At 36.1% G+C, this 24,488-nt stretch overlaps 2 long non-coding RNA genes across 2 annotated transcripts; one reads left to right on the top strand and one right to left on the bottom strand.

Moving 5' to 3' along the window:
• The first annotated feature begins 742 nt into the window (after positions 1–742).
• Positions 743–3,177, top strand: LOC140803789 (uncharacterized). The gene is made up of 2 exons (XR_012111931.1): positions 743–940; positions 2,979–3,177. It is a non-coding gene; the product is annotated as an uncharacterized lncRNA (long non-coding RNA).
• Positions 3,178–5,045: 1,868 nt separating this feature from the next.
• On the bottom strand, positions 5,046–8,439 carry LOC140803120 (uncharacterized). The gene is made up of 2 exons (XR_012111776.1): positions 7,787–8,439; positions 5,046–5,517 (listed from the first exon to the last, which is right to left on the bottom strand). It is a non-coding gene; the product is annotated as an uncharacterized lncRNA (long non-coding RNA).
• Between the last annotated feature and the right edge of the window lie 16,049 nt (positions 8,440–24,488).

Genomic DNA, 24,488 nt, shown 5'->3' with positions numbered 1-24,488 from the left:
TTTTAGGTAATTTGAGAACTTATTTAGTAGTAAGTGAGAATTGAACTGTAGAACCCGTAAATCAGTCTACGTATAAGCCATGCATAATTCTAGATTTTTAAATTTAATTGACTTCATTGCATGATTATTTTAAATGCATTTCTTTGAAGTTAATTATTTTATTATTTCAGCTCAGTAGTTGATTTTTAGCATTTCAGTTATTTCAGTGAGGCCGGACTGGAGTTGGAGTTTTGAGATAGGATTTAAGATTCGAGAAATATTTCCAGGAGTTTATTTAGCTAGCAAGTAAGTTCATTTAAGTTAAAAAGAAGTTTAAGGAATTATTTAAGTTGCTTGAGGTGATTAAGAAATATGCCCATTTAAGTTGCATAATTAAGGGGTTAGCTCACTAAATTAATTAAAGGATTAGTGAGGATTTTAAGAGTTATTAATTTAGTAAATAAACAACACTCCCCATTTATTTTATTAGTAGATTTTGGTCACCCCTTATTTTCTAGAGAATTCATTTGCCAACTCATTAACCTTTTGACCAATTCTTTGCATGTAAATTGTAGGATAATTCTAGGATTTTTGGGAGCACAATTTAATTAATTAATGGACTTATCCTAGCCTAAAAATCAAGGGAATAATCGGTTATCACCTTCTAGATGCATACATCAACCCATTTGATATCAACCACAAGTCAAAAACTTAATGAGTGTGGGTCATGGTCTTGAATTTGAGATCCTATATTTGTGGATCTTGCCCCTTACCTCCATAACCACTCCATCACACCCCTCCCCACCAAAATTCAGACCATTTTGAGTGTCAAAAACGTGAGTCATAGCTAGGAAGAAAGGGAAAAAAATCAAGAGCAAGGAAAGGTAGAAAAGCAAGCAACTCCGTCTCCTCCGCGCCGTATCGCTTCGTTCTTTTCGTTTTCTTTTGAAACGAATCCAAGGCATGTATATACTTTTTCTAAACCTCAATCAAGTCATATTAACAAGTATTTTTCAGTACATGATCAGATTTCATCATGCTAAAACCGAAATTTTCAGTAAAGCAAGAAAGAAAATTCTGCACAGATTTTTATTGACTTCCATGCTTCACGATTGGTATGTTTTGTTTCGATTTCAGGGATGGATCATTCCAGGGGCTCAAAGCTGATTATGGACATGTACTAGGACATGTTAGGGCCATGTTAGAACGTTTGTTTCAGTCCCATGCTTGCTGGAAAAACCTAAATGACAGCAAGCTCCCCATAGGTGCAGAAAATGGTGTTCGAAATTTCAGTTTTTATGTCAAGGGGTTGGATCTGATCTTGGCTGCCATAAGGGCTCTTAGCCATGGTTGGATCACTTCCCTAGCAAGTCTAAGACGTGACTAAGTCGCCCTTTTGGTGGCTTGGTCCATGGCTCATCGGTTTTTAAATAAACAACAAGAACAGCCCCTATACCCCTTCGGCTACTTCAGTGGGACAGCTTGTGGTTCGTTTCTTTTGTTGCTTGGTATGGATCTTGGTTTGCCTATGGCCCTTAGCCACGGTTCATACCATGCCCCTAGATGTCTAGATCGTGCATGTCAATGAAATGGCCACTGGAACGACGCTAGACAACCAACGAAGCAAGAACAGCCCCTCCCCTCTCGGTTTTCCTTCTTTTGACAGCAACATGTATTTCGAATTGTGGGGTTTGATGTGAATCTTGGTTGGCCTAGGGCCCTTAGCCACGGTTTACACCTTGCCCCTATATGTCTAGATCGTGCCATGGTCAATGAAATGGCCACTGGAACGACACGAGACAACAAGCGAAGCAAATCACACCACACGCGCATCAAATGTACTCTCGGTTGGTTGCTGGAATGGTGCGAATTATGGCTGGCCAAAAGTCCTTAGCCATGGTTCAAATCATTCCTTAGGATGTTGGTAAGGGTCTCTGGTCGGTGGTTCACACCCCAATGGCCGAAAGACACGAAACCAACACAAGACGCACGGGTGCGCAGCTGCTGGAAATTTACAGCAAGTTGCTGTGGCGTTTAGAAGGCCCGTCCGAGTTCTCGGTTGGCTTTTAGCCCATGGCCTTAGACTGGACAGTGCCTAATCAAGTTAGGAAGGTCATGTTTTTGGCCGTTTGTCATTCGGATCATTTTTGAAGTCGTACGAGAATTTACGGTGCGATGTGCCAAATTGACTCTCGAAAGAGCGTTTCTTGTTTTGGCCTCCATTCCACCTAGATTTCGACCATAATAATTTTAGGAGCATTATTTCATTATTTTCAGCGTATTTTAATCATGCCAATACGTCGGTTCAGTGTTGGTTCGGGTTGGTTCGGAGTCATGATTAAATACGAAGTCATTAGGCGTCATAGTCGCATCTTTTGAACTAAATTGCATAGTTGGTCAAGTTTAAGCTATTGCATATTTTTCATGGCACAGTTAGGTTGCAGCGAGCCTGGGGACGATCCGATCCAATCCAGTTGATAAAATAATACAGATTTTTCATTATGTCATTTAATTATATTACGTGCATGAAAAACAGAAAATGATTATTTTTGAGATTTATGCGATATGGTTTGTGGTTCATTCACTATGTGGGAGTATTATTTTATACGGTCGCCAGTGACCGCTCAGTTCAGTTTGGTACCACCCGGTCGCCAGTGACCGGCCAGCTCAGTTCAGTTTCAGACTCCCCGGTAGTCAGTTACCGATCAGTTCAGCTTAGTGCAGTGGCCACAGGCGTAAAACATATTCTCAACAGAAAATTTTACCAGTTATTTCAGTACAGGGCTCCAAGGAGCAAACATTTTTACTCTGATTATCAGTCCAGTTATGCACGTATTATAATTATTCAGTACAGATTATTTTTAGCATGAGTACAGATTATTTTCAGTATACCTCATGACATGATATTTTATCCCATGCATATTTTACTTCAGATTTTACTCGTTACCTGCGATATATGCATGCTGAGTCTTTAGGCTCACTAGACTTGATTGTTGTAGGTACCGATGAGGCCAGGGCCGAGGACGGGGACCAGTGAGCCAGCATGGGTCGGCAGTAGTGGCACCCGAGGACCTCAGCGCAACAGTTGTTATTTTTCCGCTAACAATTTTATCAGTCATTGGACAAATTTTAAATTGTTATTGTTGGCAACTTTATTTTTCTTCCGTTGCAATAATTGGAAACATTGAACTTGATTCACCAGTGATTTTATGAATGAGGCCGTTTAAGTTCTTTTAAAAAGAAAATTTTTAATTTTCCGCAAATTTTCAAAGTAAGGATTTTCAGGGCTTCTCATGAACGATTTAAATGGTAGGAATTTTCGGTTATTTAGGCTCGAAGGAAATATAGAATATTTAGATATTTGAGTTATAATGTTATAATGAATGGTAACCAAGGACATTGTAGGATGAATCAATCTTAGGTGTGAAAATTTAAGCGTTAGTGAAATAATGTTGTGAAAATTAAGAATTTAAAGTGATGACGATTTAAGGTAAATTTGATTGGTTAGTTAAGTTATAAGGATAAACATTGAGTTAGTAAATTTTTGGGAACATGAGTTTGATGTGTCACAAGTTTTAGTCATGATCTTAACAGTTAAGATTATACCTTGTGAGAATTTAAATTTTTTTTAGGAAAGTTGGGTACGATGATGGTTAGTTTAATTGGTAGACGCACGTAAGAGGTGAGGTGGACACCTTGTCTTGAAATTTTTTTAAAGTCATTGGAATTATTTTATTCAAAGCTATTTGGATTAGGTAAGTTGAATTTCGAATTTATGGGATATTCGTTCGTACGAAAATCTTGGGTTAAATACAAACAAATGAGAATTAGTTGTGTTCAATATAAGTTATCAATTGATGAATATTAAGATTTTTTTTTATCAAGTAAGAAATCTAAAAGCTTGATATGGGGATTCTAGAATTCTATGAGTTATAAGTGAAATTGATTTATGTAGGGCCCCGGGTCTGATATCTAATACTAATAATTTTAAATGTATCAAACCAAACGATTTAATAAAATACATAATTTCTTGTTCACAAACTGATATAAACATCGTCAAAATAATTAAAATGTCTCAAATGTTTAAAATATAGTTTTCAACATGCCAAAATAAATTTGTGAACCAAATTTAAACCCAACATCATCAAATGCTCCTAAGACCCGAGAATCCCACTCTAACTCGTATCTCCTCGCCTGGAACTGGATTCTGGCATCCCAAGCCTCGCCTCACCTACCGTCAAGCACATGAAAACAAGAGGTAGCCGACATGCCGATGAGTATAAACCCAGTATGATACAATCAATAACATACGATAATTAAAATGACAAATAGTTCATATGAAATTCATAAAGATTCAATATAATGGAATGCATGATCAGAAGCTGTGGCTATCAATAAATTTCAAGATCAAGTGAATCATCTGGTCATAGGGTACCCAAGGGAAGAAAATCTCCCAGCAACATCCACCGACTCATCCGCTCGAGGTGAGGTGTTGTGTTCTACAATCCCAATACTATGGTGCGCCTATAGAGAGTGTTCAGGCCATAGCAGCGACCTCCGCATACACTATGCCAACTCAACTATAGCCCCATACGTCCAATAAATCAATATATCAAGGCGAACTCCGCCATATCAAATCTGAATCGACAAGTGGCTCAATATGCAATGTAATGATGCAAATCAATATTATCATTTCGATATCATAATCAACTCATCTCAATACAACAATCATCATCAAATCACCAATAATTCATCGAGCCATAGAGTTTTCAATTTAAAATAAAAATGATACTTTTACCTCGTATGTTATCGACCGTAACACACCTTTCAAATATTACCAAAAGAAGATCGAAATGTGTAGGTGAGAAGTCTTGAACCTTTGAATTCTACTATAATCAAGAAATCGGATCACTTATCAAAACAGAGCTGTTTCTGTACAAAATTCATAAATAATTCAATACTGCTTTGAATCAAGATCCGTAAATTTCTTCATCGTAATATGCCATAAAAACATTTATTGAATCATTTTATCAAACACATAACATGCGTGCTAAAGAGTTAGCTCCTTTACTTTGCCATTGGCTTCAATTCCGTTTTAAATTCAAACCAACACAATTACAACATCTCCAACATCTCAATATCTCAAATATCAACTCAAATATCAATTCTAACTTCAACCCATATCCAAACTTGAATAGAAATGAGAAATACTTACCACATCTTGAAGATTTTGAAGAGAGGATGTGAATGTCCGAAAATCCTCACTTGAAAATTTGCGGAAAATTAAAAATTTTCTTTTAAAATAACTGAAATTGCCTCGTTCATAAAATCAACTAATAAACAAAGTCAAAGTTTAAAAATATCGCAGCAGAAGAAAATAAAGTTGCCAAAAGTCACAATTTAAAAATATCCAACGTCTGATAAAAATATTGTTTGAGAAATAAAATAGCAACTGCTGCACTGAGGTCCTCGGGTGCCACTACTGCCGACCCAAGCTGGCTCACTGGTCCCCGCCCTCGGCCCTAGCCTCATCAACACCTACAACAATCAAGTCTAGTGAGCCTAAAGACTCAGTATGCATATATCGCAGGTAACGAGTAAAATCTGAAGTAAAATATTCATGGGATAAAATATCATGTCATGGGATATGATGAAAATAATCTGTACTGAGCAATTAAATTACGTGCATAACTGAACTGATAATCACAGTAAAAATGTTTGCTCCTTGGAGCCTATACTGAAATAACTGGTAAAATTTTCTGTTGAGATTATGTTTTACGCCTGTGGCCACTGCACTAAGTTGAAACTGATCGGTAACTGGCTACTGGGGAGGCTGAAACTGAACTGAGCTGGCCGGTCACTGGCGACCGGGTGGTACCACACTGAACTGATCGGTCACTGGCGACCGTATAAAATAACACTCCCACATAGTGAATGAACCACAAGTCATATCGCATAAATCTCAAAAATAGTCATTTTCTAATTAATGCACGTAAAATAATTAACTGACATACTGAAATATCTTGTATTAAAATCATGTACTTGCGATATTTAAAAATACCTATATGGCTTGATAGAAGAGTGAAAGAAGATATAAACATGCCTTGGTTTGTTTTGACAGAAAACAAACGAAATAACGACGCAGCGCGGCGGAGACGGAGTGCTCTTCACTTTCTCACTTAATTCCTCTAAATTAAGCATGCACCATAATTATTATAATAGCATAAAAATCGTAAACGTGATGCATGAACATTTAAAAATATTATGATTTATGCTCAGGGCGCTGCCAGGACCAACATCTCACTCCATGTGCAAAATGACCATTTTCCCCCTGGAAACCCAAAAATTATCGTTTCACCTCTAGACGTAAAATTTCACGTTTGTGACCTTTTCTTAATTCCATTGATTCTAACATGTCCCAAATAATTATTTAAGCCTACAAGAATTTTTCCATATTTTTATTTGGCTTAAATCGATGACTTTTAAATAAATCTTTAAAAATAACATATTAATGCGTTTTAATATCGAATTACACCAAACCTTAACATAAAATTCCCAAATTAAAAACTTCGACTTCTGATAATTATTTGAGCTTAAATATAATTTCCCATAATTTTATTAAACTTAAATCTAGGCGTTTCAATTAATTCTTTAATTAATATTTCGTGCGGCGACTAAATCCCGGATAAATACAAAACTCATTATTTTGATCCGAACCTTACCAAACTCCTTACAATGTCCCAAAACATATTTAAAAGTATTCCTAGACATAAACTCGAGCTCATTTCGTAACTTAACCGAATTGTTTTAAAACTTGTGTCGGGGTCCCGGTTTTAACCCGAATCGACTCGAAACTTAACCGAATACTTTCCAACTTTTTACTATACCTTAAAAACACTGTAATGATTCTAAAACATTAACTTGAGGCCCCCAATCCCTCGGCTGAAAATTTCAGAAACTCACCTAAAGTTTGGCCCCTTCCTTATTTGCACTCTAGCACCCTCATCTTCCTAAAAATTCACTTATTTACCAAACACCTCTCCCACCTCTTAAATGTTTCGGTCCACTCCTATCCTCACATGTTCAGCCATTAAAGGTCACCATTAAGACCTTAATGAACTCTTAACCAAGACTAAATGACGCATAAAGCTGCTAGATTCTTAGATCATGCACAAGTTTAAACTCTAGTTCATCCACTTCCCTTAATTTCGCTCCAACTCTGTCCAATGGAACCAGTCCCTACCCGAACACACCTGGACCACCCTAGGCTCCCCCTGGACGTGCTGAACCCACGGTTAACCTCCCATACAAGCCTACACGATAACCACAATCGCTAACACTCACCAGCGCCCAACCCGAGCTACCCTTCTCGATTGCCTGCAGCAGCGCTTCAGGTGATTCCAACAGCTGTTGGGCCTCCTTGAGTCGTGACTCAGACCCACCTGGGTCTGGTCCAAGCCCTGTTTCAGCCCTTGCACCACCCTTCTCACCCCATGCGAGCCACAGCCCCACCGAGCCAAAATCCTTTACCTCTCGGCCCTTGCTCTCCCAGCAACCACGGTTGGGATTTCTCCCATAAACACCACATGACACCAATAACAGACTCCTAAAAACACCTCCCAGCAGCCCCTTGCACTCAAAATTTCAGAATAAAAAAAAACGTGATCAATATTAAAAGAAATGCATGCCATGAACAAAAATGAAGATCCTCCATGCTTTCGGTTATATCGAGAATAATTCATGAAAAATTCACACACATCAGATATATATTGCATGAATGATGCAGCAAAGGTGATACAAAGCATGCCTGTTGATCTTTTATGCGAGAATGTTGAAGAGAAGAGCAATCGGAAAAGCCTCGGATGTTGTTCTTTGCAATAACAAGTGTAAACTAAGGTCTCACAGCTGGTGTATTAATATAACCGAGAAGGCACAATTCTGAAAGTGAGGGGTGTCGGTTGGTGTGAAGGTGGTGGGGTTAAGGTTTGGTCAAGGAAGTAATGGTATAAAATAATTTAGCTAACGGCTTTAATTTCTAAAAAAATATATATAAGAGTTTTAAGTCCAATAAGCTAAAAAAATAGGTTCATTACATCCTAACACACTCCCGAAAAATATTTCGTGTTGGAAAGCTTTTGAAAATATTAGTCGAACCCTCAAAAAGTCTCCCGATTCGATAAAATTTACGTACCGATAAAAATTAAAATCTTGCGGTTAAAAATACCCAATAAATCTCAATTCTTGAAAAATACCTTTAAAACATCTTAAATTAATATTTAAAAACAAATCATGTAATAAAAATAATTTCCCTGAAAATTCTCCGGTCTCCGATCCTCGTTCAAGCGCGAAATGAAACTTAAAAATCTTTAATGCATAAACCTTTAAAGTTTCGTGAAATAAATTCTATCATGCATAAATTATGTATAAAATGCATAAAAATAATTAAACACATAATTTATAAAATAATTATGCATTTTTATGCTTTAAAAGAATTTAATAAAATACCAAAGAAATTTAATAATTTGTATGTATGTGGCTCACGTGGACTTCTAAATTTTTCGGGACATTACCGAGGATCACAAATCTATACTTATTTCATATTTTTTTTGAACAAATCTCCAATAGATTTAAGAATAATTTAGAAAATGGAAGGAATGAGAGAACCCTAGCTTCTAACCGATAGAGAGAAGAGAAGGAGAAGGAAAATGAGTAGAACAATGATCCCATTCGATTTTATGCCTTCCCAAACACCAAAACACGTTTTTTCAACTTACTGGCCGCCCGGGCGAACCTCTTTTTTGGCCCGGGCGCGGAACTCTCGGCCAGAACACCAAAAATTTCGAACAAGGCCCACCCGGGCGCACATCAATTCTCGCCCGGGCGCGCACTCTGCGCACATCCACTACAAAGATCGCTTCCGAAACGTCTTTTTCCTTCATAATTTGGAAAAGTGGTAAACTACAAAGTTGTAGCCCTATGTCTTGGATTGCATCTCCCCAAATTTCAGGTTATTTGGAGGTCTGAGTAAAAAGTTATGCCCATTCTCCCAACATGTGTCATTGTAGGAACGACGATACGCACGACACACTTCGGGGCGCTTTTGGCTCGTCTTCCCTAATGATTTGACCAAAACTCAAAATAAGAAAGTTATAGCCTTATGTCTTATCTTTCTAATGCAAAAAGCCTCACATCAATTGGATCAATATACAAAACATTATGCTAAAAACCACAACTACTGCCACATTTTTCATACCGTTTCTGGACTTCCATTACCTATTTAGCTCAAATTCAACCTTTGATTCTACCGATCCATTATCTATTCCATTCTATAACATCATTACCATTCATACCAGAACGTATAGCCAAGAACCATCACAACTACTGCCATATTATATCAAAATTCGGGCATTACAATTTATTAAAGTTAGTTTAATGCTACCATGGGCTAACTTATTAAGTTTATATGCTAGAATTAAGTAACCATTAAGGATACATAAGAATGCGACACTTGTTCCAATGAGGAAGTCCAGAGTCCTAGGCCTCAACTAGATTGTAATTGGGAAGATGATAGTTTAAACAGGTAATTGATGCTAGAAGTGTTGTTATTAAGGTAGAAGGTCAATGTCGTATAATTGAGTTTTTATGGATTAACGTTATTCGAGGTTTAAGATTTACAACGATTTCACACCTGGGATGCACTTGTAAATAATAAGTTACGTAAGTTTAGTGCCGTAAGATAAAGATTCGATTCAAGGATTTTAGGCTAATACTACTATGAGGTTGAAATAAGGTGTAACCTTTAAGCATTCTACTGAGAATAGTAGTCGATCAATAAATTTTGGTACAAAGGTTTCTTAAGTCGAACTGCATAAATGCTAATATAATAAGTCGATGAATATTACGAGTATAGTATAAGAAAAGTAAGGGGCGATAAGTTTAGACATCCATCTCTAGTATGAGAAACTGCGAGATAAGTCAAAATTCGGGGCTATAGTTGAATAGAACTAAGTCACCATAAGTTTTTTAAGTTGCGATTCACAAACGAAGATTTTGGTAGACAAATTTATTTAGGATTGAGAAGACGTAAGGACAGTAATATTTATCTATTCAGAGTAGCGCATCGGAAGCGTGGATTATTAGGATTCTAGAATTAAGAGTCTAAACTTTTTGTTTATCAAGGATAAGCGAATTTCGAGGACGAAATTTCTTTTAAGGAGGGAAGGATTGTAGAACCCGTAAATTGGACTGCGTATAAGCTATGCATAATTCTAGTATTTAAAATTAAAATGATTTTTATCGTATGAGTATTTAAATTCTTTTCTTTAAATTTATTTATTTTACGCAGTAGTTTAATTGTTATCTTTTCAGTTAAATAAGTGAGGTCGGACTGGAGATGGAGTATTGAGATAAGTTAATAAAGATTTATTTAAGAAGTGGTAATTTAGCATGTTAGTAAATATATTTCAAAAAGTTGGCATGCATGCAAGTTATTAAACTTTTTTGGTATTTTATTTAATTGTTTTTTATCATTAAATGAATGTTTATTTCATTAATTTATGTTTAATTATTTTTATGTATTTTAGAAATAATTCATGCATGATAGGATTTAATTAATGAAATTCATGCATTAGAATTTCTAGATGCATTTCACGTTCAAACGAGGATCGGTGACCGGAGAATTTTCAGGAAAATTATTTTATTATACGATTTATTTTTATAAATTAAGTTAAGGTATTTTTAAGGGTATTTCTCAAAAATGGGATTTTAGTTGGTTATTTTTACACGCAGGACTTTATTTTTAACGGTACACAAATTTTATTGAATCGGGAGACTTTTTAATGGTTCGGCTATTATTTTAAAAATCGTTTCAACACGAAATATTTTTCGAGAGTGAGTTTGGGCTTAATGGGCCTACTTTTGAGTTTATAGGACTTAATTATCTTTTTAATCTTTAATTAAACAATTTAGGCCCATTACCTATTATTTAACTATATAATATATCACCTAAACTACAATTAAACTAAACCTAATAATTATATCAGCCGACACCACCTCCCCTCTCCTTCCCCTCTCGTTTTCAGAGCTTTCAGCAACAAGGGCCTTCGGTTTAGCATTTTTTTCTTGCAACAAAATTCTCCGGCGCTTCCTCGTTGCCCATCTCTTCGCCGTTCTTGCGTGGAATTCATCTAAGGCACGCATTGTACTTTCGTTTTTGCATCACATACGCTGTATACATGCTGTTAGATGTTTCTTTGTGTGTAAAAATCTCGATCCATCACCATGCATGGAGATCAAACGATTTGGGTTGCATTTCTTCATTTTTTCCGATCAACAACTCATGTTTTGTTTTATGATGTGCAAGGGGCTGCGTGTTTTGTTGTTTAGGGACATAATATGTTGGGATTTATGCTGTCAAGGGGCTGGTGTTACGTATGATCTGCCATCGGGGAGGAACCGAGCGCTGGTCTCGTTTTTCTTTTCTTGTTGTGCTTCGAGGATGGTAATGCCGAGAGTTTAGAAGTATGCTATGATGCAAGGGCTGCTCCTAACCCTCGGATCAGACTCTGGTGGGTCTGAGACGTGGCCTTGGATGGCCCGAACATAGCTAGGCGTGGAGCTGTAGACGATCGTGTGAACAGCCGTGGGTTGGTTCTCTTCGTGGGGTAGCGATCGGGTGGGGTGTGTTAGTTCATGGAGATGTAAGCGTGGGTTATTTTAGTCCAGGAGAGCCTAGATTAGCCAAAATGTGATTGGTTGAGGGATGTTTTCGGTGGAGGAGGGCTAGCACAAAAATGTAGAGGGGTTAGTAAGGGTGTATGTGTCTTGTTGGGGGAGGGGGATTAGAGTCCAAGGATATGCTGGATTATCAGCCGTGAGTTTAAGGTGCTGAGGTGAAAGTTTTAGGAGCTTTATAGTGGTTTTAAGGAGTGTTAAAAAGATGGAAAAATTTGGTCGTGTTTCGAGTCGATTCGGATTAGAACCGGGACACCGGTCCAAGTTTTAAAATGAATCGGTTAAATTTTGCTTTAGGCTCGAATTTACGTCTAGGAATGCCTTTAAAATTTTTTTGGGATATTTTAAGGAGTTTGGTAAGTTTCGCCTCACGAAAGGTTAATTAAAGAATTAATTGAAACGCCTAGATTTAACTTGATAAAATTATAGAAAATTATATTTAAGCTCAAATAATTATTAGAAGTGTAATTTTTTTTTATTTGAGAAATTTTATGCTAAGGTTTGGTTTATTCGAGATTAAAACGTCGTAATATGTTATATTTAAAGATTAATTTAAAAGTCATAGATTTAAGCCAAATAAAAATATGGAAAAGTTTATGTAGGCTTAAATAATTATTTGGGACATGTTAGAGTCAATGGAATTAAAAAAATGTCAAAGAAGAGAAATTTTACGTCTAGGGACAAAACAGTCATTTTGGGTTTTCCAGTGGCAAAATGGTCATTTTGCACCCGAGGTGAGATTTTGGTCCTGGCAGCGCCCTGAGCACAAATCATGATATTTTTAAATGTTCATGCATCACGATTACGATTTTTTTACGCTATTATAATATTTATGGTGCATGTTTGGTTTAAAGGAATTAAGAGAGAAAAAGTGAAAGTGAAGAGCACTCCGTCTCCGCCGCGCCGCGTCGTTATTTCGTTTGTTTTCTGTCAAAACAAACCAAGGCATGTTTATGTAGAACCCGTAAATTAGTCTACGTATATCCATGCATAATTCTAATATTTTAAATTAAATTGACTTCATTGCATGATTTTTTAAATGATTTTATTTGAAGTTAATTATTTTAGTCAGCAGTTTAATTTTATTCTTTCAGTTATTTCAGTGAGGCCGGACTGGAGTTGGAGTTTAGAGATAAAATTTAAGGTTCAGAAAATATTTCAAGACTTTATTTTAGCTAGCAAGTAAGTCATTTAAGTTAAAAAGGAAGTTTAAGGAATTATTTAAGTTACTTGAGGTGAATAAGAAATAAGCTCATTTAAGTTACTTAATTAAGGAATTAATTCACTAAATTATTTAAGAGATTAGTGAGGCTTTTAAGAGCTATTAATTTAGTAAATAAACAACACTTCCCATTCATTTTAATGTTAAAATTTCGGCCACCCCTTGCCTAGACAACACCTTGCCAACTCATCAAACTTTGACCCCTTCTTGATATTTAATTAGTAGGATAATCCCTCCAATTTATTTAGCACCATTTAATTAATTAAGAGCTTATCCTAGTCTAAATTACTAAGCTAAAATCGGCCATCACCATTCTAGAAACACCCAACATAGACTTGAAATCAAACAACCATTCAAAATTCAAATTAAGGGAGACTTGGTCATACATTGAACCCCTTTATTATTTGATCTCCCACTCACTCTCCTAACCATCATTCCCCATCCCTCATTCACGAAATTCAGAGTATTTTTCAGTAGAAAAAACCGTGGTGAATTCATTAGGAAGCAAGGGAGGAAAATCGAGAGTAAAGAAAACAAGAGTAGCACTCCACCTTCTCCGTGCCGCGTCGTCGTCGTTTCGTTCGTTTTCTTTCGAAACGAAACCAGGCATGTCTAGATTTCTTTCAAACCTCAATGAAGTCCTATTATCAAATATTTCCCATTAAATGATCAGCATTTATCATGTTTAAAACCGAAATACATGTCAAGAATTTTCGAAAAGAAGGATGCAGAATTTTTGATTTCTTTGATGCTTTTCACGGGTACTCTTGTTTTGAAGTTTCAGGTAGATGGCTCGACTCCAGGCTTCCAAGGCTGTGTATAGACACGTACCAGGGTGTGTCAAGACTATGTTGGTCCATTAAAACATGCCCCATGCATGATAGATTTCGACTTGGACAGCAACTCATCAATCTTGGCCTTTTTGAGTTCGAAAATTCAGATTTTGTCCAAGGAGGAAGGATCTGATCTTGGCTGCCCCACGGACCTATAGCCATGGTTAGATCACTTCCCAAGCATGTTTAAGATGTGACTAAGTCGCCCTTTTGGTGGCTTGGTCCATGGCTCATCGGTTTTCGATTTAAAAGCATGAACAGCCCCTCCCCTCTCGGCCCCTTCGGTTTTGGGACAGCATTTGTGTTTCGAGTTTGTGGAGTGGTGTGGATCTGGGTTGGCCTAGGATCCTTAGCCATGGTTAGAATCATTCCTTGGGACGTTGTGGAGAGGCTTTGGTCGGTGGTTCAAGCCCCAATGGCCAAAAGTCTCGCAAACGACGCGATGCAAGCAAGGTTGCAGATGCTGGAAATTTACAGCAAGTTTCTGTGTCGGTTCGGAGGCTTGTTCGAGTTCTCGGTCGGCTTTTAGCTTATGGCCTTGGACTGGACAGTGCCCCATTGAGTTAGGAAGGTCATGTTTTTGACTGTTTGTGATTCGGATCATTTTTGAGGTCGTACGAGAATTTACGGATGCGATGTGCCAAATTGAATCTCGAAAGAGCGTTTCTTGTTTTGGCCTCCATTTCACCTAGGTTTCGACCCTCATCATTTTAGGAGCATAAGTTCATAATTTTAAGCGTATTTTAATCATGACTATACGTCGGTTCAGTGTTGGTTCGGGTTGGTTCGAAGTCATGATTAAATACGAAGTCGGTAGACGTAATTGTCGCATTTTCAAACTTGATTGCATAGTTTGGTCAAGAAAAATATATTGCATATTTTCATGGCATATTTAGGTTGCAGCGAGCCTGGGGACGATCCAATCCAGTTGGTAAAATGATACAAGATTTTTAATTCAGTCATTTAATTTATTACGTGCATAAAAATTGAAAATGTTTATTTTTGAGATTTATGCGATATTGCTTGTGGTCGATTCACTATCATGGGAATATTATTTTACACGGTCGCCAGTGACCGATCAGCTCAGTTTGGTACCACGGTCGCCAGTGACCGATCAGTTCAGTTTGGTACCCCGGTCGCCGGTGATCGGACAGTTCAGTTCAGTGCAGAGACCACATGCGTAGACCATAATCTCAACAGAAAATTTTTATCAGTCATTTCAGTGCAGGGCTCCAAGGAGCAAACATTTTTGCTATGTTATTTAATTCAGTTATGCACGTAATATAATTGCTCAGTACAAGTTATTTTCACCATGCCTCATGACACGATATTTTATCCCATGAAAATTTTACTACAGTATTTTCCCGTTATCTACGATATATGCATGCTGAGTCTTTAGGCTCACTAGACTTGATTGTTGTAGGTACCGATGAGGTCAGGGCCGAGGGCGGGGATCAGTGAGCCAGCTTGGGTCAGCAGTAGTGACACCCGAGGACCTCAGTTTCAGCACTTGTCATATTTTTTTATGCTCAAACATTTTATCAGTCGTTGAATATTCTTAAACTGTAATTTTTGGCAAACTTTATTTTCTTCCGCTGCTATATTTTTAAACGTTGAACTTGATTTATCAGTTGATTTTATGAATAAGGCAATTTAAGTTCTTTAAAAAGAAAATTTTAAATTTTCCGCCAATTTTCAAAGTAAGAATTTTCGGGCCTTCACAGTTTATATCTTCTTTCACTCTTCAATCAAGCCATATAGGTATTTTTAAATATCGCAAGTACATGATTTTAATGCAAGAAGATCGAAATTGGTCATATTTAATGATGTTATTTAATTATATCACGTGCAAAAATATTCATTTTGAGATTTATGCAATATTGTTTGGGGTCACTTTACTATCCTGGGATTATTATTTCACCCGGTCGCCAGTTACCGGTCAGTTCAGTTCCCGGTCGTCAGTTATCGGTCCGGTCGTCAGTTACCGGTTAGTTTCACCCGGTCGCCAGTTACCGGTCAGTTTCCCCCGGTCATTAGTTACCGGCCCGATCGCCAGTTACCGGTCAGTTCATTTCAGGGACCACTTGCGTAGACTATAATCTCACCAAGAAAATTATTACAAGTTATTTCATTACTGGACTCCAAGGAGCAAACATTTTTACCATGATATTTTCAGTTCAGTTATGCACGTATTATAATTGCTCATGATAAGCTATTTTCACGTTATGCCTCATGACATGATATTTTTATCCCATGCAAATTTTACTATATTATTTACTCGTTATTTAAGATATATGCATGCTGAGTCTTTAAACTCACTATACTTGATTGTTGTAGGTACTGATGATGTCAGGACCGAGGGTGGGGACCAGTGAGCCAGCTCGAGTCAGCAGTAGTGGAACCCGAGGACCTCATTTTTCAGCATTTATTACTTTATGATCAAATATTTTTATCTATCGTTGGATTATATTTTTTTTACGGTTATTTTGCAAACATTAAATACTTCCGCTGCCATTTTGAACATTAAACATTATTTATAAATTTAATCATGAATGAGGTCTTTTATTTATTTAAAGAGAAAATTTTCAAATTTTTCCGCAAATTTTCAAGCACAAATTTTCGGGCCTTTACAGCTCATGATAAGCTATTTTCACGTTATGTCTCATGACATGATATTTTTATCCCATGCAAATTTTACTATATTATTTACTCGTTATTTAAGATATATGCATGCTGAGTCTTTAGACTCACTAGACTTGATTGTTGTAGGTACTGATGATGTCAGGACCGAGGGCGGGGACCAGTGAGCCTGCTCGAGTCAGCAGTAGTGGAACCCGAGGACCTCATTTTTCAGCATTTATTACTTTATGATCAAATATTTTTATCTGTCGTTGGATTATATTTTTTTACGGTTATTTTGCAAACATTAAATACTTCCGCTGCCATTTTGAACATTAAACTTTATTTATCAATTTAATCATGAATGAGGTCTTTTATTTATTTAAAGAGAAAATTTCCAAATTTTTCCGCAAATTTTCAAGCACAAATTTTCGGGCCTTTACATGTTGTGTGTACCAGGCATTTGAGAAGGAAATTTGGGCTGCTCGAAAAACATAAAGATTATGTCATTCGTGCACGAGCCTATCACCAGAAGGAGCAGACTTACTGGTAATTTCTACTACCCTGCGTCTTGTTGGTTTTGGTAGCATTTTATGAACGAAATTTGGCAAGTTCTTATTTTATGGTAAGTCGCTTCTGCGTGTTTATAACAGAAACTTAAGGAAAAAGCAGCATTGAGGAACCCAGATTAATTTTACTTCAAGATGATTAAAACAAAAACTGTTGGCGGAGTCCATAAACCTGATTAAGCTGGAAAATTTTATTTTTATGAGGTTATCTGTTCTCTTTTGAGTCCTCCTAACTCAATGGGGCACTGTGCAGTCCAAGGCCATAGGCTAAAAGCCAACCGAGAACTCGAACGACGCCTCTGAACAGCAGCCTACTTGCTGTCAAAAATACAGCAGCTGCGCAAGTGTAGTGTCTTGCTTAGATCGATGTCTTGCGTCGTTCCAGTGGCCATTTGATTGACCATGGCACGATCTAGACATATAGGGGCATGGTATGAACCGTGGCTATGGGCCATAGGCCAACCAAGATCAATACCAAGCAACCAAAAACCGAAACCATTTGCTGAACCAATGAAGAAGCCGAATGGGGAAAGGGGCTGTTCTTGTTGATTTGATTAAAACCGATGCACCATGGACCAAGACACCAAAAGGGCGACTTATTCATGTCTTAGAAATGCTAGGGGAGTGATCTAACCATGGCTAAGAGCCCTTAGGGCAGCCAAGATCAGATCAAACCCTCATGACAGGAAACTGAAATTTTCGAACACCATTTTCTGCACCTATGGGGCTTGCTGTCATTTCGATTTTTCCAGCAAGCATGGGACTGAAACAAACGTTCTAACATGGCCCTAACATGTCCTAGTACATGTCCATATGCAGCCTCGAGCCCCTGGAACGAGCCATCCCTGAAATCGAACAAACATACCAAATCGTGAAGCATTAAAGCACTCGAAAAATCTGTGCAGAAAGTTTTAAGAATTTGCTATGCATATCTCGGTTTTCATGATAAAAAAAATCATGCACATGTGATATTAAAAATTCAGTATATGACTTGATTGAGGTTTAAAAGAAATCTAGACATGCCTTGGTTATCGTTTGAAATAGAAACAAAAAGAAGAGACGAGACGGCGCGGAGGAGACGAAGTGGCTTCTCTTGTTCCTTCTAGTTCTCGATTTTCTCCCTATTACTTCTAGCTATGCCTCACGGTTTTCTAATCTGAAATGGGTCTGAATTTCGAAAAGGAGAGGGGAGAAATGGTGGTTATGAAGGTTAGGAGAAGGGTGAACAATAATAGGATCATATCAAGACCAAGTCTCCATGCATTTGAATTTTGAATTCTAGTTTGATATCAACTCTTTGTTGGATGCTTCTAGAGTGTGATGGCCGATATTCTCCCTTGTTTTCTAGTCTAGGATATGTCCATTAATTAATTAAATTGTTCTCCCAAAAATCCTAGAATTATTCTACAAATTATATGCAAAGAAATGGTCAAAGTTGATGAGTTGGCAATGAATAGGCTATCAACTTAGGGGGGCCGAAATTCACTTCTAAAAATGAATGGGGAGAGTTGTTTATTTACTAAATTAATAACTCTTAAAAGCCTCACTAATCCCTTAAATAATTTAGTGAGCTAACCCCTTAATTATGCAACTTAAATGGGCTTATTTTTTAATCACCTCAAGTAATTAAATTATATCCTCAAATCTTCTTTTTAACTTAAATGTACTTACTTGCTAGCTAAAATAAATTCTGGAAATATTTTCTGAATTTTAAATTTTATCTCTAAACTCCCACTCCAGTCCGGCCTCACTGAAATAACTGAAGTGATAAAAATCAAACTACTGAACTGAAATAATAAAATAATTAACTTCAAAGAAATGCATTTAAATAATCATGCAATGAAGTCAATTAAATTTAAAACACTAGAATTATGCATGGCTTATACGTAGACTGATTTACGGGTTCTACACTTTGCATATGAGACATTAAACAATATGCTGATTGTGAGGTGTAGCCTACAATCTTGAGTGCTAGGAGTTCAGTTTTAGGCAGTGGGTAAGTCCTAGCTGAATGGGTTTGTACAATGAGTTGTATAAATCAAAGTCTTCTAGTGAATCCTTCCCAAGGGGAAGAAGGGGTGACGTAGGAGTTGTTAATCTCCGAACATCCATAAACAAATTCGTGTCTATTTATTTATTGCATTTACTTATCATTTCCACATTTTTTAAAGATGCATTGTTGAAGCATTTTATGTGTTCTTCAAATACTAAAATATTGCATATCAATTGTTTGATAAAAATCTTCAACCAAAATAGTTTTACTCATTCAACTTGCATATATTTTAAATGCTTCACAAAATCTTGAATCGGTTTTTACGAAGGATTATTTCGTGTGTCTTCCGCTTGGTTTAAAAACCAAACTCGATTTAATTCATCGGTGTTCAATATTTCAAGAACCGAGCTATTGTAGCTCAACGATTACGATAACCGATCCTAACACTGGTTTTTTGGGTCTCGGATTCTCGAGATAGCTGTCATTTAGGTTTTTTATCCTGAAATTTAACTTTTTGGATGCAGAAAATTGAAAGACTTAATGGTATGCTGCATTCTCTTGACAATCAGTCATCATCCAAACATGTTTATTATGCCGACGACAGGTGAGTGATCAAGCCCTTTTTATGCTGATTCTTGATAGTTTTCATGCCCATTTTTTAGAGTAGTCAATTTCATGTTATAACAGTTATGTCACCACCAAAGTGTATTCTTTTCTCATTATTAGATATGGTCGCTTCTGATAGCTCAATTAATTTATTTCTTCAAAGTCATTTTATTCTCTTCTGCTTCAGAAAGAACGACTAATATGTAATCTAGGCAATTAAGATAAAACTATCTGAAGGCCAATTTCAAAAGTACAATGACCAAGGGGTAATGAGACTGTCTTCTCTGGAACTTCTGTTTGAATCACTTGAATTCCATGTTTACACTTGTGTGTCTACAAATGACAGATTTTTTTTTCATCCAAGACAGTGATTTGGTGGTAATGTACTGGTCACACAAAGTATTAATGCATAAAATGGTGCAGTTCAAATATTGCTCAGTAGTATAGCATTTTGAGCTTAGTAGATATTTTTGTGTTTCATGAAGTATGTTGGCTGGCTGTTGATTCTCTTTCTAGGGAGGAGGCAAGAGAAGTCAGCCAAAAAGTTTCAGAACAAGGGAACCCATCAGCTTTTAAAGACTTGCCTAAAGTTATTTTGAGGTACTGAAAGCTATTTTTTTAGTCAATTGCCTCCTACGAAATTGATTTGCCAGGTTGATAACATGTTTCTACTTGCCTCCCCACAATTAAGATCCCTACTGAGTACCAAATGATATCATTACCGTCAATCCATAAGCTATATTGCAAAAACGAAGTGGACTACAAATTTTCCTTGACAATCAGAAATAATTTGCTTTAGTCTGCCTGTCCTCACAGCTCTTTCATTTGTCTCTTCACCACCCATACTTTACCTCTTTTAAGTTATCAATACCTCACTTGTTGATTGAATATGGTGATATTTGGCGCCTTGTCATAATATCTTATTTTTCTTATTGAATTTAGTTTTCAATTTCTACTTCTTTGGCATTCCCTGCTGTTGTTCGAGTTTTCTCTTCAAAAACTTTTTTGGATTTGTTGGTCACAAATATATACCAATTGGGAATATCAATCGCATGCTATGTGAGTTAATTATAATTCCATTTATGCGTGCTTGATAAATATTTATGGCCGTGTGTCCTTTTTGTCTTGTCTAGACTTTCTATTGGGCTTCTATTTCTTCCCAGAGATCAATACTATCCCGTCATTGTGAGTGTTGTATCTTTGTATAAATTTTATGGGAATTAGGGCATGATACTTTTCTCCATCATTTATCCTTGCCACTTGACGAACTTTGGTTCAAGAAATCGAATTGATGCACAAGTGCTAGAGCATTTAAACCCAACTGACGTTTCTTGTATCATGAACTACTATCTATCATATTCCCTAAAGGGTCTTGCTTGTTGGCAATCGTTGCTACATTTTCCTAAAATTTAATCCTTTTTCTATGTTGTATCTTTCTACTTTGATTTTGGGTATTTAGTTTTATTCCAAATGACTTTTCTGTTTCTTGTAGAACATAACTTTATCGAATCAAATGGTTGGTTATATGTCCGCCGTGCACAAATCCTTTTCCTTTTGATGAGTTTGCTTTGGTTGATTTCCAAATTTCTTTTCAGTCTCTCCTTGGCTTTAGGCCTTCGTATTAATTTTGTTTCTCTTCTACATCAAGGAAGTTAGACTAGAATTTGTTGTTGAAGCGTTTAGTTTAATCGTGTATAGAAACACGGTCAACATGCAGGAAGACAAATTCTTCATATCGAGAGCTAGAGGCTAGAATCTAGAGAAAATATACACGGATATGTCTATGCAGAAAGAGTTACAGGTATCAATATTTCAGAGAGTACGTTATACACTTCATTTTTTCCTTGTTTCGCTGTAGGGTAATCATTTTGATGCATCATTGGTGCAGAAAAGGGGTAAGAAACGAAAACTGCGTGAAGATGAAATGGTTAGTCCCACTTCAAGACCTGTGTATAAATGGCGACATGAAAGGAAACGTTGAATAGAATACTTATATAACGAAGATTTCTTGAATGAGAACCTGAGGAGGGGACGTGCAACAATATCCTGTAGTCATCTGGGAAGCACAATTTTCGTAACTGTGTGGAAACTGCGTGATTTTTTAATCGGAACAACCGTAAACGTTGAAACATAATTTTTCTGTGACTGATGTTGGAAACAAAAGTATACTTCAATGTTTTCATAACTGGATCACCTTCATAACCGGACCGGTGATCGAATCGAAAAACACATGTTGAATTTATGGTGTGACTGAAAATTGTTATATTATATAAAATAATAATATAATATTATAAATAATGAAAAAGATATAGTTATCGATATAGTGATATTTCATGCTTTTAAGTTCCCAAAAATACTTTTCCATTAGAGCAGTCAGATCCATCAAATTTCACCGCGAAGAACTACAATAATGTGTGTAAAGTTTTTAGCTTATATTTTCATTGTCGAAATTCTTTTCCATAAAAATATAATAGAAAAAAGTGGGAAAATAGAGTGTTGTTTTGAATGTTTTATATATATATATATATATTTAGAAAACTAACATTTAAAAATGTGTTCTATTTAGATATATGTGTAATAAAAGAGTTACTTTGGAGAGAGTTCAAACAAGTTTTATGGTTTATGCATAAGTTTTTAGGTTTGCTACCTTTTGCTATGACAAGCGAGCAAACTTGGGCCGCCACACATAGATTTGGTATTCAAAGAATTCGGTGGTGAACCCAAGTTGGTGGTTTATTGTTAAATTTGATCGTGAATTATTTAGTTCTGGCCCTATTGATAAGTTTTTTTTGATACTGGGTGAGAAAATTGAAGATAAGGCATTTCTAGATTTGATAAAAAGGTTGTTTGAATGTAAGATAGTCAACATTGAATTGGGTGGGGTTTGTTTTGGCAGGGGTCTGCCTCAAGAATTTGCCTTGAGTTCGATGTTGATCAATGTTTACTTTAATGGGTTTGATAAGAAAGTTCAAGAATTACTATTAAACACGAATAAAGAGATTCATAAGTTTGTGGCAAATGATCTTGTATCGGCTGAAAGAGATTCAGACCATGTTTTTTTATAAGCCATTGAAGATTTATGATGTCCGATTATTTGATGAGATATTGATTGTTACTTCAGGAACAAAGATTGATGGCTTTAGAATTGAAGAATAGAGTAGTGAAGTTATTAGAACGTGATTTGGATTTGAGAATGGATAAACTTACAACCGTCATTCATAGCGCGGTTCACTACAAAAAAATGGAAGGCGTAGCGACGGTTTTATTAAAACCGTCGCTATTATAGCGACAGTTTATATTAAAACCGTCGCCTATTAAATTTAGCGACAATTTACTAACACCCGTCGCTATAATAGCGACGGGTTTATTAAAACCGTCGCTATATTAGCGACGGTTTTTCATCAACCGTCGTTAATATTGGGACAATTCCACAAACCGTCGCCCATGTGCAACTGTCTTGTATTCTACCGTCTCTATGTTAGCGACCGTTTTCAATCAACCGTCGCTTAATTTTAAAGACGACGGGTTTTATCAAAAAGTCACTATAGAGCAACAGTTTAAATAAACCGTCGCTTGACGGTTCAAGCTAAATATAGCGACAGATTTTACAAAACCGTCGCTAAATATAGCGACGGGTTTTTAAAACCGTAGCTAATATTAACGACGGTTTTGTATAAACCTTCGCTTAATATTAACGACGGTTTCTTAAAACCGTCGCAAAAATAGCGACGGTCTTCTTCCAAAGAACCGTCGCTATAAGCGACGAGAGTTGAAAAACCGTCGCTTCTAGAATGCGACGCAGCCTCCGGTGACGGATCGCGAAACCGTCGTTAAAACCGTCGCCTTACCCTTTTCATTATCTAAATAATAATTCCAAACTATAACAAAAGAATCATTAATATTTTCAATATCAATCTTCATAGTTTAATCTAAAAATTAATGAAACTCTAATCAAATAATTGCATGCACAATGATATTAGTATTATTAAACATTAAGAGACATGAATTAATTAAATTTAATATCATTATCTAATTTTTATGTAACAAAAATCAGCTCAAACAAATGATAAAATATTTTATTTTGTTTAATAAAAAATATCGCCAAAGCCTATTTTTATAAAATTTGTGGTTCGTCTATAATTATCATATGCTAATAAATATTTCTTTATGTTTATAAATCAAATTAATCTTTTAAAATATGATATCATCTCTAACAATTTCATAAATTTGAAATAATAAAATACTATCATATTTAAGTAATTATTCTAGTTAAATATAAGAAAATCATATAAAAATTATTTCTAATTTTTTTAATATAATATCAAGATTTTTTTTTTTATTTCTGTGATATCATAATTTTTTGTTTTGTGTGTGTATTTGTATACCCAATCAGGAGTAGGTCTCTGGTGAGACGGTCTCACGAATCTTTATCTGTGAGACGGGTCAACCCTACCCGATATTAACAATAAAAAATAATACTCTTAGCATAAAAAGTAATATTTTTCATGGAAGATCCAAATAAGAGATCCATCTCACAAAATACGATTCGTGATATCGTCTAACATAAGGTTTTGCACTCAATCCGGAAGCCAATTTGCATGATTGAATTTTAGTTAATTTAGAATAATTTTTTTGCCACAATATAAAATACTTTTCATCAAATCAAGATTCTCTGCATTGGTGTCTCCTTTAAACCCTAAGCCTTCACCGCTTTCCACAGGCGAGTCTTCTGTGCTTAATAATTATTTTGAATTTGGTGTAAATACGAAAGAAATCCGTTGTTTTTTTTCTGTACCGATAATCGCTGTTTCACAGTTAAATTATTTCAACTCAAGATTTTTGTTAGCCCTTTATGTTTTCTGTAGTGGTTTTTGCCTTTCTGAAGTGCGTAAATTGATTTTAAAGTTCTGTGAATTTTTTTTGCTAGCATAAAG

The sequence above is a fragment of the Primulina eburnea genome, chromosome 10 (assembly GCF_022965805.1).
Source record: "Primulina eburnea isolate SZY01 chromosome 10, ASM2296580v1, whole genome shotgun sequence".
NCBI lineage: Eukaryota > Viridiplantae > Streptophyta > Magnoliopsida > Lamiales > Gesneriaceae > Primulina > Primulina eburnea.
Note: the sequence above shows the minus strand (reverse complement) of the source record. Positions and strands in the feature narration are given on the sequence as shown.